Raw genomic sequence first — 17,614 nt, 5'->3', positions numbered from 1 at the left:
AGGTTGGAAACAAAAATAAAAAATCAGGGGCTGTTCTGAGCAGAACAGGAATTAGTCAAAGTATCTGCCAATACTAATTATTACACTTTGATCTCTTCCATCCGACAAGGAGCTGTAAATGGCTGTAATGGTTCTAAGGGGGTTGCTCGTGCGTAAGTTGCCGCCACTCCTGGCTAGGTTGCCTGGTTGAACCCTTTCCCTCTGGACAGCCTTGCACTCGTGGCTGTCTCAGTCGCTGGCAGAATCCGTCAGTGGGCGTTTCTTGAACTTCTTCCAGCAAAGAAGTTCTTTGACGCCCAGTCGCCTCCTACTCTCCCTGCACGGAAGTCTTCTGCGCAGGGAGGGTGTGGGCAGCGGAGGACCTGTGCTCTTCCCGCTGGTCTCCGGTGAGGAGTCCAGGAGCCTTTTCTCTGATTCCCCCATCTGCCCCCCTTCTCCACTGGTGCTACGCTGATTTCCTTCCCCAGCTGATGGGCTGCCTCTCTCCCTACTGGGACCCTCTCCGGCATCCCTCTGGAGCCCTCTCTCCTCCTTTGGCTCCGATGGCAGTTCCCTGACAATGGCATACATGATATCCCTGCTTCTTTGCATCTCTCCGAGTTGAGTTAGGGTGAGAGTTAGGGACTTATCACCTGCATTGTTGAACAGAGGTTTGAACCCAAGTTTCCCCAATATGTTCAATGCTGTGTCCTCTACTCTGTCTACTAAGGCTCTAATCCTATATTTACTGTCTTAGGAGTACACCCCATGGAACTCAAGTGACTTAGCTCTGAGTAGATGTGTACAGTGGTACCTCGGGTTAAGTACTTAATTCGTTTCAGAGGTCCGTTCTTAACCTGAAACTGTTCTTAACCTGAAGCACCACTTTAGCTAATGGGGCCTCCTGCTGCTGCCGCGCCGCCGGAGCACGATTTCTGTTCTCATCCTGAAGCAAAGTTCTTAACCTGAAGCAATATTTTTGGGTTAGCGGAGTCTGTAACCTGAAGCGTATGTAACCCAAGGTACCACTGTATAGGATAGTGTTGTTAGCCACACTGTTAAAATGGGGGCAGCTTCTTGGACTTCAGATCTGTGCTGGCTTCCACCAGAAGAAAATTTGCAGTTCTCTCCATTGTGAACGAAATGCCTCTAGAATGTCTAATTGACAATTACCCAGTTTATTAATACATTGCTTCACACATATCAGAAGGTGGTGCATTTAACATAACATTTAACCGGATGAGCCCATTTCTCTGAGATGCAAATGAGATGTGTGAGTGCCACCCCTGGATGCAACCTTGGGAATATTCAAAGCACAGACAATTGCGCTCATTTGAATCAGTTAATTTTCTGATATTAATGATTACATTTGAAAAGAGCAAGACAGTGGGGGGTGGAAATGTAGAATGAAGAGGGACAAAGAGGGCTCAGTGGGATTACTAATAAAGAGAGGAATGGGCAGGGATGAAAATTATTCATGTGTACATGCTGCAAAGCATATTGTAGGAAAAATGCCTAGGATTAAAAAATCATGATCACAAATCACACAATGCAATCTAGGCTCTTTTTCATAATTCTAATATAATAAGGGATGCTTTTTTAAAAAAACAAAACCTTTCATTTTCCTGTGAAGAGATAGTTTGTGTGAATAGTTCCACAACACTATGATTTGAAAGGATAGCATGAATTGAGTGTTAATATGTTCCATACACACATAGGAACTCAAGAGTTGTATTCAGTTGAGTTGCTGGCTTTAAAAAATCACATTTCTAGCTGTCAGGGTAAATTGTGAATAAATATTTAAAAGTGTAGATGATTTTTCCAAAGCTGGAAGGCCTGAACAAAATTGGAACCTTTGTCTTTAGAACTGTGAAGGCTTTCTTAAGTTTAAATGTAAGATCCTATAGAAACAGGTATATTTGTGAACCAGCAACAATGTTTTACCAAAGAAACTTTCTTGGGATTCAGAATTTTTGGCACAAGCAAAATTAAAAGCCTTTAATGCTGCTTTTATTCATTAGCGTTAGCACTGTTTTCTGATCATTCCGAGCCTCTGAAAGTAGAAGTTCAGAGCTTTACCAGAATCACTGCCCAGGACCCTGAACTTTCAAAGCAGAGAGTAGCTTTGGGGACATCATCTGGAGTGGCCTTCGCCAACCTGGTGCCAGCATGCTGCATCAACATCTACATCAACACAAAGTGTGAAAGTGTGTCATCCTTTCAGGTAAACAGGTCCACCTGATAACTTACTTCAAAGTGTCTCTTGAATGTGCAAATTCTGAGCAAGAAAGTCTGCCCAGTGTGGTGTAGTGGTTAAGAGCGGTAGTCTCGTAATCTGGGGAACCGGGTTCACTTCCCCGCTCCTCCACATGCAGCTGCTGGGTGACCTTGGGCCAGTCACACTTCTCTGAAGTCTCTCAGCCCCACTCACCTCACAGAGTGTTTGTTGTGGGGGAGGAAGGGAAAGGAGAATGTTAGCCGCTTTGAGACTCCTTAAAGGGAGTGAAAGGCGGGATATCAAATCCAAACTCCTCCTCCTCCTCCTCTTCTTCTTCTTCTTCTTCTTCTTCTTCTTCTTCTTCTTCTTCTTCCCATTGCTTATTTTATCAAAGAGCTCTGCTGCTCTATTAAGCAATTTGCAAACTCATAAAGGACACATTTACTTGCCTACAATGAACCATGTTTGTAAGGCTTCTCTCTAGTTTCCAAACCTGGCAACTAATTAAAGATCAACTAACAGTTTGTCTGTATCAGATTTTTCTTAACATCTGTGTGGATTCAACTGCTGCTTTCAGAGCAAATTCACTTCCGTTCCAGAATCTATAAACAATAATGTCTAATACTGAAACTCATCCCTCATACTTTGAGATACCTTTATCTCTCAGGGTGGCTACTATGGTTATTTTACCTACACTATAGAGCCTTGCTAAATAAATTACAAGGGAGATGAAATAAGCATTTATTTTAATTAATCCCTTTGAACTAGCAGGATTCCAAGCTGCACAGATCCCTTTCTTCATCAGTCTCAAATTAAAATAAGGGTGGAAATTAACAATGTATTTCTGCCTTTTATGACAGTGGGAAATGCATTAATGCTAATATGCTACTTTAAACAAGCCCTTCTTATGAATGGGTGCAACAGTTAGCATATGTGAACTCCCCAACATTATTTAAAATCTATTTTTAATGGATATATCACCCTATATAAATTGAATTACGTGCAATGTATAATCACATAAAAATATAATTAACAATGGACCTATCCTGTCCAAACTATAGTTTTAAAAAACCAACTAGCATTATCTAAAAACCTTAGGTGAACAAAAGGGTCTTACCCTAGTGCCTGGAAAATAAAAAAGCAAGAGCCTTTTGGATCAGGGCAGTGGCCTATCTAGACCGGCATCTTGTTCTCACAGTGACAAGCTTAATATTTATGGGAAGCACACAAGCAGGACCTAATAGTACTCATCCCAGTCACAATTCTCAGCAACTAGCATTCATATGTACGGCCTCCAACAGTGGAGGTATAATGGTTAATAAGCCACTGATAGCTTTATTCTCCATGAATTTGTCCAATCCTCATTTAAAACAATCCAAGTTGGTGGTCATCACTGCCTGCTGTAGGAGCAAATTACATAATGAACTATGCATTGTGTGCAGAAGTAGCTTTTTTTTTGTCTCCTTGGGGAGAGAGCTCCACAATGGGGGAACCACAGCAGATGTCTTCTGACCACTACCTGCCTCTCTTCTGATAGCAGTGTCATTAGAGAATGCCACCAGCAGATGACCTCTGTACGTGGGCATGTTGATAGAGCAGCAGGTATCCCTTGAGATACCTGGGTCCAGTTAGGTCTTTATAGGTTAGCGCTAGCACCTTTATATCAGACTTGGAAATAGATCAGCAGCCACTGAGGCTCTTTTAATATGAGCAAGAGGTGGACTGGGTGTGTAGTCCCACATTGCAGTCCAGCTACTACATTTCTGTACCAACTGCATTTTCTGAACTGTCACCAAAGCTGCACAGGCAATGCTGACAAGTCTTGAAATACTGTATGCAACTTACATATCTAATTAATTAATTGTCTAGGTTATAGGCAACTAATAGGGTGCAAAAATGGAAGCTTCGGGTGCTCTTTACAAGCCTTTTGTAAGCACCCAATTGAAAGCCCCTCTTTGAAAGTGCCCAATTGCCCGATGGCACTGTGATGTCAAGTTTGGCCTATGGGCTAGGATCTGGCTGACAGAGCCAAATAGGTTTCATGCCCTTCGCCTAGGCTGATGCTTCTGCTCTGGCATGGATTGCTGTGCCGGACAGCTCCCCTGTTGCTTTAAGCAAACTTTGCTATAGACTGCGCTTTGCCTAATGGGTTAGCTCCGCAACCTTTCCAGTATAACGGAAATGCTCAAGGCTGCCAATAACAGAACCCAAAGTGTTTTGAGACATGTACCATTCTTTCCCACTTCGGGGATTTATCATGGCAAACACAACCGCTGTATAGATGATGCAACTGTTCAGTTTTTTTTGGAAAACAGACACAGTGACTCAAGTGATCAGCACAATTCAGATTTCAGTACACTGCACCTTACTGATGAGAAAGGAACTCACTCTGCTTTGTGTATTTCAATTAACTGCATGCAGTCTAGTTTTGCCTGCATTATCCAGCATATTATAGAATCTGAAAGGCATGAAGTAAGGAAGATGCACCAGGAAATCCCCAATAATTTCATGCTCTGGGAACTACAAAAACCAAGTAGACTTATCATCATTGATGCTCATGCCTTAATTTCATGTCTCTCTCAATAAGAAGTCTCAGAATAGATAGTTGTTAGCCTGCCTCATCACTTATCCTTTCGTTTAGTGAAACATGGTGTTTATCAGGCACCCCTTGATGAAAGAAAGCGTGGGGAAGGTTTGGGGGGTGGAGAGAAAGCAACTTGGAACAAGATGATTGATCAGAGAAGCAATTGTTCTGCTTATTACATTTAGAAGAGCAAGACTGGAAGAAGTGGAATGTCAACGCCAATCCCAAATGTACAAACATCAGCTTCTTGGACTATGCTGACATGTCTATTAGTTCAAAAGCTCCATACAACGTGAACACATTACTAAGCACTTATTGACCAGCTCACATCTATCCACCCAGTGGGTGATAAGAAATGTCTGCATCTTTTGACCCTTTATCTTGTTGCACCATGATGGCTGCATTAGCGGACTAATTTCAGTGTCAGGACTGATGTGAGATAACAAAGGAAAACATGTCACCCAAAAGCTAAGATGGAGTTTCTCTTGGGATATGTAGCAGGCAGGCATTAAAAACAACTACACACCACTTCTTGTACTAAGAAAAGCAGCTTTTAGGATCAACAGCATGTCATTTCCCCTTTTGAAGCTGGGAAGTTATCTGAGGTTACATTGGGCCTTTACATTTCTGCAAAATTCTTAGCTGTAAGATACATTATTCTGCTAATATTTATTTATTACTTTTATACCCTGTCTTTCTTCTATTATATGCAGTGTGCATGGGATTCCCAGGTAGATGGCATCTCTGGAACTTCAGGTATCCCCATACACAGAGCAGGACAACGCAGCAGATCTCCATACCACTGGAAACCCTGAAAAGCTGTTGGATCTAGACATTGCTGCCACAGGATTGGAAGACACACCACAACAGCTGCATGGGTTCCTGACTTGCTCTCAGGTCACCCGCTCAACATTCACAGGATCAGAGGAGACAGTCAACCGGGGAAGAGCTTCAGGGCCACCACCACATATGAAATTAACTCAGGATAGGGAAGCTCATGAAAACACCTATCCTAATCAGGAAAAGGTTGGAGCCTCCAGCTCATATATCATAGACTGAGTTGCTTCATTTCCTGAACCAGAGGAACAGGCAGTGGTTTCTCATCCTGACACTAATCAAGACCATGACCTATTTAGCTTTGGCAAGCATGTTCTGGGACCATATATAAAGTAAAATACATAACAGTGAAGTATCTGAAGCTAGGAAACATGCCCAGTAATTTACACTCAGGAGTCATACATCCAAGTCAAGAAAGCAACATGCAAATCTCCTCGGAAGATTTTCCAGTGCATTTCAAATTTTGAATCTGTATTTCATTCTGGTGGTCTGTTTTTCCCAGGTCATTCCTACCCCCATTTACCCCAAGATAATAATGGGTCTGCCTTCATTTTTATTTTTTTTAAAAAACATGGGCCTTGAAGTGAACTCGAATTCCCATTTGCCTGAGCCATGCCTGATGCACCTGACAATGATGATTCTTACCTTCGATTTAAGTTTTCTGGATCCTACTGGCATTCAGAATATAAAGCCTCCTATCTTGGCATCTTTGGGCCTATGTATTATTCATGGAGTCTCTTGTTCTTGAGCAAGTGAAGAAACCAAATAAATATTAATTCCAAAGTAATACAAAGCCTTCCATTTCTCCTGCAGCAGCTCTCGTTGCTCCAGGGACACAGGAGAATCCACCACGCGGAAAAAGTAGAAATAAATTACCTGAAAATAACACGTTATCAAACAATTATCAAAACAATTATTCTCCACTGTAATAGAAATGAACAGTCACGTTACACTGGAATATTAAATGCTGTGCAAGGTGACAAGTGGGGAGTTCTGCCAAGTGCCTTTATTAAAAGATTTCCTTAAATCACTGCTCTGAATTGGTCTGCTTCCTGACAGGACAAATTCAGCAATAAATCAGTGAAAAGCAGAAATTGTTACTATGTTATGGTATGTGGAAGCAACTGTCACTTGAGCCCTTGACCAGTGACCTTAACTGGCTCTCGTTATCATGGCTTTCAACTATTAAAGCCATACAGATTTTTTTGAAAATCTTAGCTATAGCTGATGATAGTTATGTGTTTGATCCAAAGTGTTATTGTAAACTTTAAAGATACATAACAGAGTGATGGCTATGTTAGCCTGTTGCAGCAAATCCTTAAAAGATTATTAAATTTATTATAATAGAAAGGAGCCTTTTGTGGGTCAGAGCCTGCTTTATCAGTTTTTTGAAGTGTTGTCCTTAGGCCCCAAGTAGTTCAATCTGTTTGTTTTTAGCCATTAGTCATAGGAAAACACTGCCTGCCCACCCCACCACAGCTAAAAGAGAAGAGATGGAAACTATTTCAATCTACTTTCAATCAAGGACTATACCTTAATGCATTCTTGACCCGGAAACTACAACTAATCCAGAATTCGGCAGCTAGACTGGTGACTGGAGGCGGCTGCCGAGACCACATAACACCAGTCTTGAAAGACCTACATTGACTCCCAGTGCGTTTCTGAGCACAATTCAAAGTGTTGGTGTTGACCTTTAAAGCCCTAAACGGCCTTGGCCTAGTATACCTGAAGCAGCGTCTCCACCCACATTGTTTTGCCCAGATGCTGAGGTCCAGCGCTGAGGGCCTTCTGGCAGTTCCCTCACTGAGAGAAGCAAAGCTACAGGGAACCAGGCAGAGGGCCTTCTCGGTAGTGGCGCCCGCCCTGTGGAACACCCTCCCATCAGATGTCAAAGAGATAAACAACTACCTGACATTTAGAAGACATCTGAAGGCAGCCCTGTTCAGGGAAGTTTTTAATATGTAACATTTTAATGTATTTTTAATCTTTGTTGGAAGCCACCCAGAGTGGCTGGGGAAACCCAGCCAGATGGGCGGGATACAAATAATAAATTATTATTATTATTATTATTATTATTATTATTATTATTATTATTATTATTGGGACGCGGGTGGCGCTGTGGGTAAAACCTCAGTGCCTAGGACTTGCCGATCATATGGTCGGCAGTTCGAATCCCCGCGGCGGGGTGAGCTCCCATCGTTCGGTCCCAGCTCCTGCCCACCTAGCAGTTCGAAAGCACTCAAGTGCAAGTAGATAAATAGGTACCGCTTTATAGCGGGAAGGTAAACAGCGTTTCCGTGTGCTGCGCTGGTGCTGGTTCGCCAGCTGCAGCTTCGTCACACTGGCCACGTGACCCGGAAGTGTCTTCGGACAGCACTGGCTCCCGGCCTCTAGAGCGAGATGAGCACGCAACCCTAGAGTCGGACAGGTCTGGCCCGTATGGGCAGGGGTACCTTTACCTTTACCTATTATTATTATTATACATCAGGGACAGTCAATTATGTTCTAATAAGTCCACTTTAGACTTAGCTAACAGCAATAAAAAATGTAGCAATGCATTTCCTTAAAATAATTATTAAAAAGAATTGCCCAGTTTTTAAATATTCAGTTTAAAAAGGAAGAGGAGAAGACCAGATTAAAACTAGCACTGTGATAAGTGCAAATTGCAGCTATGGATTTTCACTGGGGAAATGGGGAAAAGGAGTGAAGTGGTCCCAAGTAGCTTTTTTGAAAAGTGAAATGAGTTAGGACTCAATTTAGTTGTGCAACTGTCTTTTTCCTTTTTGTTTGTGGTTTCTACATTTTTATTAAATCTTCTCAATGGTGTAAAAAAAAAAAAAAAAAGGTGATCCCTCCCTTCTCCAGTGTCATGATCCTGATCATATTTGGTGACCCTAACTGCACTTTTGAAAGTAGCAAGTGATATGATCATAGATCTCCTGGTGTCAGATCAAGTTGTGCTCTTAATGTTCATGGCCCTGGTGAACCAGCATTGGGAGTCAAGAATGTCAGCAAACCTTTAAGATAGGGTATTAACTTTAGGTGCAATAAACCACTGAAAGGAAGAGGGGATTTCACATCCGGGTCAAAGAATAAACCCACCAGCATTCTTGAACACAAACTCTTTGAGTTTTATTATCAACACACACACACACACACACACACACCCCACAAGGGGAATCATTGATGTTACACAATATTTTGTCATTACCCACAACAATTTCTGTACATCTATAGCAGTGAGGGCAAACCTTTTAGAGACCAAGTGCCCAAACTGCAACCCAAAACCCACTTATTTATCACAAAGTGCCAACACGGTAATTTAACCTGAATACTGAGTTTAGTTTAGAAGGGGAGGTTGGCGCAGCCATGTGGAGAGAGAGTGGAGCAATACAGTGGTACCTTGGTTTTTGAACAGCTTAGTTCTCGAACTACTCGGAACCCGAAAACTTCAAACCCGGAAATGAGTGTTCAGGTTTTCAAACTTTTTTCGGAAGCGGAAAGTGCTCTGTTCTCAGTATAACTTCCGTTTTGATTGCCACACTTCCGTTTTCAGAGTGAGGGAAGGCAGGCTGGGCGGCAAGCGAGCAGGCAAGGGATATACCCTGGCCGGAGGGTGTGTAAAGGCTCAACCTCACAGCAGCAGGAGGAAGGTGGCTGCTTGGAGCTCTGGGTGGCCCACCAATGCATCAGCATGCTTCTGAGCACGTGCACAGCGCTGCGCCCTCCCCACCCACAGCAGAGGCTCCCCAAGGGAAAACACGCACCCTGGAGGTTGTGGCTCCGTTTTGCACACACACACCCCAATGCCCCATCCAAGGTGCTTCTACTCAGACACAAGTTGAGCTGAGGACTTGATGCCCTCGCCTGCTGCCGGCTCTGTGCTGGGGCAAAAGTGTACGTGCCCACAAAGAGAACTCTGAGTGCCTCCTCTGGCATGTGTGCCATAGGTTCGCCACCACTGATCTACAGAACTTCCTTAATCACACTTCCAGATTAATGTTGAGAGTCCTCCCACTCTTTCATGGTTACTACACACATTTACTTTATGAATAATTCCACACAGTGCCAGTTATACAAAGTATCTGAAAATAACCCAAGCTTGCAGATATTATCCTGGAGACAATGATGCATCCATTTCATATAGAGCTGTAAAAACCACCATCACATGCTGCTTTTGCTAGTACATTGCACAGGAGCTACTACTTTGCACAAGAGTAGTGTCAGTGTACTAATGCTAGTCAAAGATCACCAGTATCGAAGCAATGATTCTTCAACATCAACTTCATTGGACTGGCCATGTTGTGAGAATGTCTGATTATCATCTTCCAAAGCAACTACTCTATTCCAAACTTAAAATGGAAAGCGGAATGCTGGTGGTCAACAAAAGAGGTTTAAAGACTCTCTCAAGGCAAATCTAAAAAAATATATAGTATAAACACCGAAAACTGGGAAACACTGGCCTGCAAGTGCTCCAATTGGAGAACAGCCTCATGGACTTTGAAGATGCTTGAACTCAGGACAAAAGGGAGAAACGTGTTAAGTGGAAGGCAAGTTGCCAAACTCTCATCATGATCTATTCCCACCTGGAAACCTATGACCCCACTGTAGAAGGATGTGGGGATCCAGAATTGGCCTCCACAGTCACTTATGGACTCACTGTTAAAACTGTGTTCATAGAAGACTACTTTGGCCAGGGAGGAGTCCCAGTGGCCAGAAAGAGAGGCATGGGGCCCCCCATTTGGCCACTGGGCTTGAAGTGTCCCACCCCCGAGTTAGATGGTGGGGTCCCTGAAATGCTCTCACCTTTGAGTTGCAGGGTAGGATTTACCCCCTTGCTGTATTCAGGAGTTTGGATCAACTTCTGATTAAATTCCAGATAGCCATTCTAGTCTGTTACAGCAAACACACACATGAACACACACACATACACACACAGAGAGAATTTGACTAACAGATTTCTTATGGCATAAGCTTTCATTGACCTGAACCCACATTATCAGATGCATGAAGTGTTGTCCTCATAAGGAAGATAATATCTATAGTGACAGACGAGATTCAGAACACATGCAGGTAATACAGGAAAAATGAGAACAGTGAGACCAAAAGGCAATGAAATGCAAGAATTATTTGTTATTAAAGAAATCTGATCATCTCATGTTCATTTTCTTCCTTTCCAGTCCTGTTATGCAGTTTTGTCTAGCTTCAGTTCCACATAATCAGGAGTAGACTGATTAGCAGTTTCAATTCAGTCGCCAAGGCTAGATGCAGTGTCTCTGTTATCTACCCTCTTCCCATCCAGCCCCCACATTCTTGCATGTATCCTGCTTATTGAGTGTGAAATTTAATGAGCTCCAGCCAAATGAAGATGATTTCGAAATGCGTTCACTCTGGTTGTGTCATCTTGCTCAACTCAATTCAAGCCTTCTGTAAAATGCTCCCTGTGACAGATGTTTACCGCTTCGCTCCAATCTCACTCCTCCAATTTACTTTGTCATTCCCACTGTAGACAAAGGTTGGCCTATCAAATAAGTTTCATTTATTTGTGCTTAGCATGCATAATGCTTATTTTCTTTTGTCTTATCACTGTTTATCCAGATTACTTGTAGCATGTTAACGTGTATTCTGGTTAATGCTATTCAAACAGAGCCTATTGGGCTGGATTCTTAAGCAATCAAGTTCACAGACAACAACTTGGAAGAAATTGCTTCCAATGTATATAAGACAAGCAGGAAATTGAAGGCTTCTCTCAGTGAGGCTGGAAACCCCCAGTTCTTAGAAAAAGCTTTATGAAAAAATACTTTTACTCCAAAGGACTCTATGTGACTTTTCTGCTTTGTATAATGTCTGGTCATAAATGTTGGTGGCAAACAAGTATTAAGTTGTAGCCAGCAATGTGGAAATACTTGTAAATGAAATGGAAGGCAACAAAGGAAGTGTATTTAATATTTCAGCTGCACCAACTATATACTTGGAAGGAATTCCTCCATGTTGCCAAGTCACAACATAAGGATAAGGAAATAGCTTTATACCAAGTCAGACTATAGCCCCTTTTAGCTCTGGATCATCTACTGATAATGCATCTGTTGTGTTTCAGAGAAGGTTATTTCCTAGCACTATTGGAGATAGTGAACTAGGAATCTTCTGTATACAACACACATGCTCCATCACCAATAGCTCCTCCTTAAGGATCTGGACCACGACTAGGAACAAAGGACACTGACTCATTCCCAATGAAACCATTGGTCCATCTAGCTCAGTACTATACTAGCTACACTGGACATATTTGCGTGTAATGCTAAGGCAAAAACTATGGTTTAGTGCAAATGCTGGCTCTCAGAAAGAGATTGCAGCAGTTTTGTTCTTGGCTACAGGTTAAGGAGGACAGAGTTTAACCACATTATTGGGTTCTGACAACACACTAAGCCAAATGTTGGCTTGGTGACTGTAATATGCAGGGTCAAAGGAATCAAGCAGGAGCAAACTGTTGCAAGCAGCATCAAACATTTCTTGAGGTGGTGGGATATAAAGAGCCAAAACAAATAGATAAATATGCTGTCAGTTAACTGTCAGAATTGCATCTGACAGAATGGAAAGATGACATTAAAGACAAGTTCAAGAGTAGTGTTCACTCTGAGTAAATGATCTAGATGAATACATATAAATCACCATGAAACAAGAAGCATGTTGTTGGACTGTCAACTCTTCTCAGCCCCAGCCTGCATGGGTAACAGCCAGAGGTGATGCGAGTCCAATGATGTTTGGAGGGCTACTTGTTCCCAACCCTGCTGCAGGCCAAAGAGAGAACCTTAGGCGATATGGAGCTGCCTTGGTGCCTTGTATCCATGTGCAATAAAGCTTGTCTCCTACATGAAACAGTGGAAAGCCCCAAATATGACACATTCACAAAACTCTGCACCTGGAGCTTAAATGACATGGACAAAGAACACACCTTTTATCCTCAGTTAAACAACGTTGAAACTTTTCCTTCCTGCGCCGCAATATTCATTATAGTTAACATAGTGTACAATCCTCACACACAAATATGCAGCAAAAGAATGGAAACTACATTCTTAAGCCACCCTAACTCAAAAGTGTATTTAAAGGGTTTTAAGACATGATTAATCTGTGATGTTGAATATTATGCCCTAAAGCACCACTGAGCCACCTCCTGAGACCCATTCCTGAGTGGCAGTGCGGAAACATTGGGACCTGCCAAGCTCCTATAGCTGGATTATTATGAGACATCCTCAGGACATCAGCATCAGTCCCAGCATGAACCAGGACCAGATGACCTGGGACAGCCTAACATCTAACATGGTGTCTCAGGTAGTTCTAATGATATCTTTGCTCCTGCAAAGAAGCAAAGGAGAATGGAAGGATATCATCACATAGTTAACGTTCATGTCTGAATTTTAAAACTATTTCATATTGTTTTATTTATTGCATGTCTTGTAATTTTACTGCATCTTTATTTTGCATTGATATTATTTATTTCATGAAAGTTATATACCGCTTGAATGTAAAAAGCCTCAATGCGCTTTACAGAAAGATAAAGCAAGGGGAGGGGGGAATCACAACCATACTCTATGCAGAAGTTAAAATACTAAAACAGATTAAAATTACCTCAACTTTCTAAGCCTCTGGGTAGGTTAGTGGGCACATGTGGGGTAAGGCAATCTTGTAGATAAACTAGTCCCAAGTTGTTAATATGCATTACTGTTGTTCATGCTTTGAGGGCCTTTGAGCCCAAAAGGAACATATAAATAAACCATACAACACCATAGCTAGGGCACCTTGAGGCAATCCCAAAGATCTTACTGAAATGCAGTAGATCTGATATGCTTCCACTGGATTCATCCTACAGTTCTCGAATCCCCACAATCAACATGAATCATTATCATAAGCACAGTCAGGATCAAGCTTTCACTAGTACTTCAAGGTGGGGGCGAGGCCAACAGGGAATAACCAGGCTGAGTACAGTGGTACCTCGGGTTACAGACACTTCAGGTTACAGACGCTTCAGGTTACAGACTCCGCTAACCCAGAAATAGTACCTCGGGTTAAGAACTTTGCTTCAGGATGAGAACAGATATTGTGCGGTGGCAGCAGGAAGCCCCATTAGCTAAAGTGGTACCTCAGGTTAAGAACAGTTTCAGGTTAAGAACGGACCTCCAGAGTGAATTAAGTTCTTAACCCGAGATACTTTGATTTTCAGCTGCTGTGTGGAAGCTACTGATGCAATAGGTTCATAGTCCTACTCCTAGTCTATTGTACTCCTGGACAGTTCCTGCTCAGCAATAGGTATTCTGACTGCTGATATTGCTGGAGAGCTCCCTTGCCTGGTTCAGAAGACATGAGGGAATCTGCTTCTCTGTAGTGCAATGCTACAACAATGTAGTATTAGCATGTGTGCCATATAGATCCAAGGCTCACACACACGACACTGCAACATTGGTTTGCATTAAAAAAATGTGGAGGTTAACTGCTGCCTTACCTGATATTCTGGCCCGGGGCGGGGGGCAGGGAACCCAGCTGGAGGCATCTCCTATCTTCTCTTCTAAACCCACTGTTTGATTATTGTCCAAACCCACAGATTCAAGAGTACAGAAGCACAAGCTGCATGCACCTGACTTTGTGCACGATCATGGCCATAGGGGTGTGTAAGGCTGTATTCTTTAAGGATACACCAGGCTTCTATGCTGATAAATTAAGAAATTAAATAATTTTGCATATAGCCAATTTACATTTTTGCAGCTTCACTTTGATTTACAATGAACTCCCTCTCTTATATACTCTAAGGCTCTTTAGGCAGAACCACAACTCAATGGTAAAGCACACAATTTACACGCAAAGTAGTCCCAGTTTCAAGCCCCCACATCTCCAAGTGAAAAGGATCTCAGATATCAGAAGATGAGAAAGACTCTCTGCCTGAGACCCTGAAGAACCACAGAGAAGACAATATTAGTCGAGAACATTAATCTGATCTCATATAAGGGAACTTCCTATGCTCACAAGTTCCTTAAACATGACAGCTCTGGCTAAGATCTGACCATGAAGATTTCTGTGCATTCATCTGAGGACTGGCCCTGGGTTGATTGGGTTGGATTAAGAGAAACCTGAGAATGGAAACCTGAGAATGGTAATACTACATTGAAAAGAACATAGGAACTTATAACGCAGGAAGCTGCCTTACCCTGAGTCAGCCTGCTAGTCCATTTAGCTCAGTAGTGCCTACACCGACTGGCAGCAGCTCTCCAAAATTTTAGACAGGTTTCTGTCCTAGCCCTACCTAGAGATTCTGGGGATTTGACCTGGGACCTTCTGCATGAAAAACAGATTATCTTCCACTGAGCTTCAGCCATGTTATGTCTGAACATAATATCCTTATCATTTCTCGATGGATAATCTTGTATGCAGACCCAGCAGGAACTGAGGATGTCATTCATGGCATTGTTCCCAGAAAAGTTATGTTGAGGAATACCCAAACCCAACATAACTCTTCAATGTATATATGATCATGGGACCACTTCAAAAAATCTCATTACATGCGCACCAAATGTCACCTCAAAATCAGAGCTGAAGCATTTCAAGAGCAAACATGGCTTGGCATAAGGGGTCGATTTCCCTTACATTTACAGATGTGAATCAAAAGTGACACTTAATGGATTTAAGTCACTAATTTACATCAGGTGCACTCCATGCCATATAATTTACACAGAAAGCCAAAGTTGCAGGATGACTGTGTGAGTCACAACAGGACTAGCTGTGTCCTTCTTTTGACTGTTAGTTTTCAATTATTCTAGCAGAGGCATCTTTTATGAGGAAATTAGGTGCCACTTATGGACATTGGAACTGGAGCAATCGTTAGACCAGATGCCCCGTTGATCAAGCTGGAAATACAATTCCAGGCAGGTTTGGCTTCCTTGTGTCAAGACAAACAAAGAAATGTGCTTGTCCCTTGCAATAAGCTGCCCGATTTGTCCCCATTAATCTGCTCAGCAAACAGCAAGGCTGGGGATCTGGCTGTGAATGGCCAGAAGGTTGTATTCTTGTTAGTAGATTTATTACAGGAGACATCACCGCTAATTGTCCCTTTATTCTGTGATTAGTATTTGTTTGCTCAGGGCTTTCCAAAAGGAGGTTAGCTTCTCTTGTCAGATGGTTTACATAGCCTTTTCCCAAACATCACTCCAAGCAGTAGTGTTAGCATTGGGAGTGCTAATCCTCTTTGATCCCCCTGAGTTTTTTTTTTTTAATCTGTTCAAACCGAAGGAAGTCTCTCTCCTCCTCACATGCTGGTTCAGGCAGTATTTTCACTTCATTAAAATTTTAAAGATTGACAGTTGACTTATCATTTTCTCCATCTTTTGCACTCTCGGAAATTTGCCAGGCCATTGGCTCAGATGTGTCAAAGGCATCTGCACATATTGCATCCAGATGCACGTGGGAAAGCTTGTGTATGATCTCTCTCTATATATATTTATCTGAAAGGGAAAGAGTGGTGCTTTTAATGTTGCAAGCCAGCTATCTTTCTGGGCGCTTACACATGTTAAAATATTTGCATGGAAGTGGTCTGCATGTGCATGCATAAGAAGGCTCCTGATAATTTATATCCTCCAGAGGACTGGGCTCTAGTCCACGAAAGCTCACACCACAATAAATCTGCTAGTTTTTAAAAGTGCCACAATATTCGTTATGATTTATATATGTGTGTGCTTAATTGATGTGATATGTGCAATATCTCTCTCTTTAGGACCTATGCGTGTTAGAACATTTCTATGTAATGCAGTTTTCTATATTAACTGTGTACTCTATGATCTCATATACATATGAAAGAGATTTTGGTGTGACTGTCATAAGTCCAAAATCAATCTGGTAGAGTTGTCCTTCTAATCCTCTAAGGCTCAGTTCAGAGGTAACAGGAAACCAGTTTCCCACTACATAAATAAGTCCTACAGTGCACCTGGGGCTCACACACTTTCCCCTCTGCGGAGAAGGGGACTGATTTTTTATTTATTTACTGCATTTATAACCCCAACTTTTTATCCAAGGAACAAGGTGGAGTACTTGGTTCTCCCCCTATTCATTTACTCCCAGCAACAACTCTGTGGGGTAGGTTAAGCTGAGAGGCAGTGACTAGCCCAAGGTCATCCAGTGAGCTTCATGGCTAAGTGGGGATTTAAATCCTGGTGTCCCAGGCCCTACTCTGGCACTCTAGTCACAACACCACATGGACTCTCTTCTGTTTTGGGTTTTTTAATTACCACAGCAAGTGGCATATGAAAGAGAACTAGAGGGAAGGGGTGAGCACACAGGTCTAATGCTCAGGCTGGCTCATTTACATCCGATCCAGAGCAAAGTCTCTGCCCTTTGGGTGATATTAATATACAATGATTAGGTTGAGGTAAAGTAAGACTGCACACATATCATACATTTAAAGCACATATTCCCCAAAAGACGAATCATGGGAACTGTACTTTACTCAACCCCCTAGTTACAATTCCTAGTACCCTCAACAACAACTACAGTTCCCAGGATCCTTGAGGTTTGTGTGTGCTTTAAATGCATGGTTTGTACACAGCCCTTGTTTCAATCAATCCTTAATGCTGTGTTATTTGCTAGCAGCAGCCCACCCAGTGTTTAAAATCCAAAGAAGCGGGCAAAATGTTGAGATATAGAGGGAGACTAACTAATTTGGTTACAGAAATCTGTGCTCTTCTCATTGTTTGAACTCAAAGTCCAGTCAGCTTTTCTTTGACCAATGACTCCATCCATTAATTTAGTAGCATAAAGTCCAGAGGTCTTTTGAGGCTCAGAGAGTGAAACCTTAGAATTACATTTGATACCTAAACAATCAAAACATTTTTAACAAACCAGAGGAGTAAAACAATGCTCAGAAAAATAATGCAAATAACACGAACATATACACTAGAAGCACAGCATGGGTCATATGCGATAACACAAAAAGCAAAGGCATGGTTTATGGGAGTGGC

The 17,614-nt window shown here is 42.2% G+C and overlaps 2 long non-coding RNA genes across 10 annotated transcripts in view; one reads left to right on the top strand and one right to left on the bottom strand.

Annotated features, from left to right (window-relative positions):
• The first annotated feature begins 564 nt into the window (after positions 1-564).
• On the top strand, positions 565-1,577 carry LOC307203989. Its single transcript, XR_013833423.1, has 2 exons — positions 565-773; positions 1,002-1,577. It is a non-coding gene; the product is annotated as an uncharacterized lncRNA (long non-coding RNA).
• LOC307203975 overlaps positions 1,009-17,614 on the bottom strand; it is a 68,561-nt gene continuing 51,955 nt past the window's right edge. For 3 of the 9 annotated variants that reach the window (XR_013833398.1, XR_013833402.1, XR_013833403.1), the window contains 2 exons: positions 12,288-16,105; positions 10,533-11,139 (listed from right to left, as the gene is read on the bottom strand). This is a non-coding gene — a long non-coding RNA (uncharacterized lncRNA). Of the gene's footprint in view, positions 1,138-6,263; positions 6,362-10,532; positions 11,140-12,287; positions 16,106-17,614 lie in introns of those variants that run through there. The other 6 variants (XR_013833405.1, XR_013833406.1, XR_013833400.1 and 3 more) reach the window with 5 other exon arrangements.

This window comes from Podarcis cretensis (genome assembly GCF_951804945.1).
Source record: "Podarcis cretensis genome assembly, chromosome: 15".
NCBI classification, from domain to species: Eukaryota; Metazoa; Chordata; class Lepidosauria; order Squamata; family Lacertidae; genus Podarcis; species Podarcis cretensis.
This window is presented reverse-complemented; position numbering and strand designations above follow the sequence as displayed.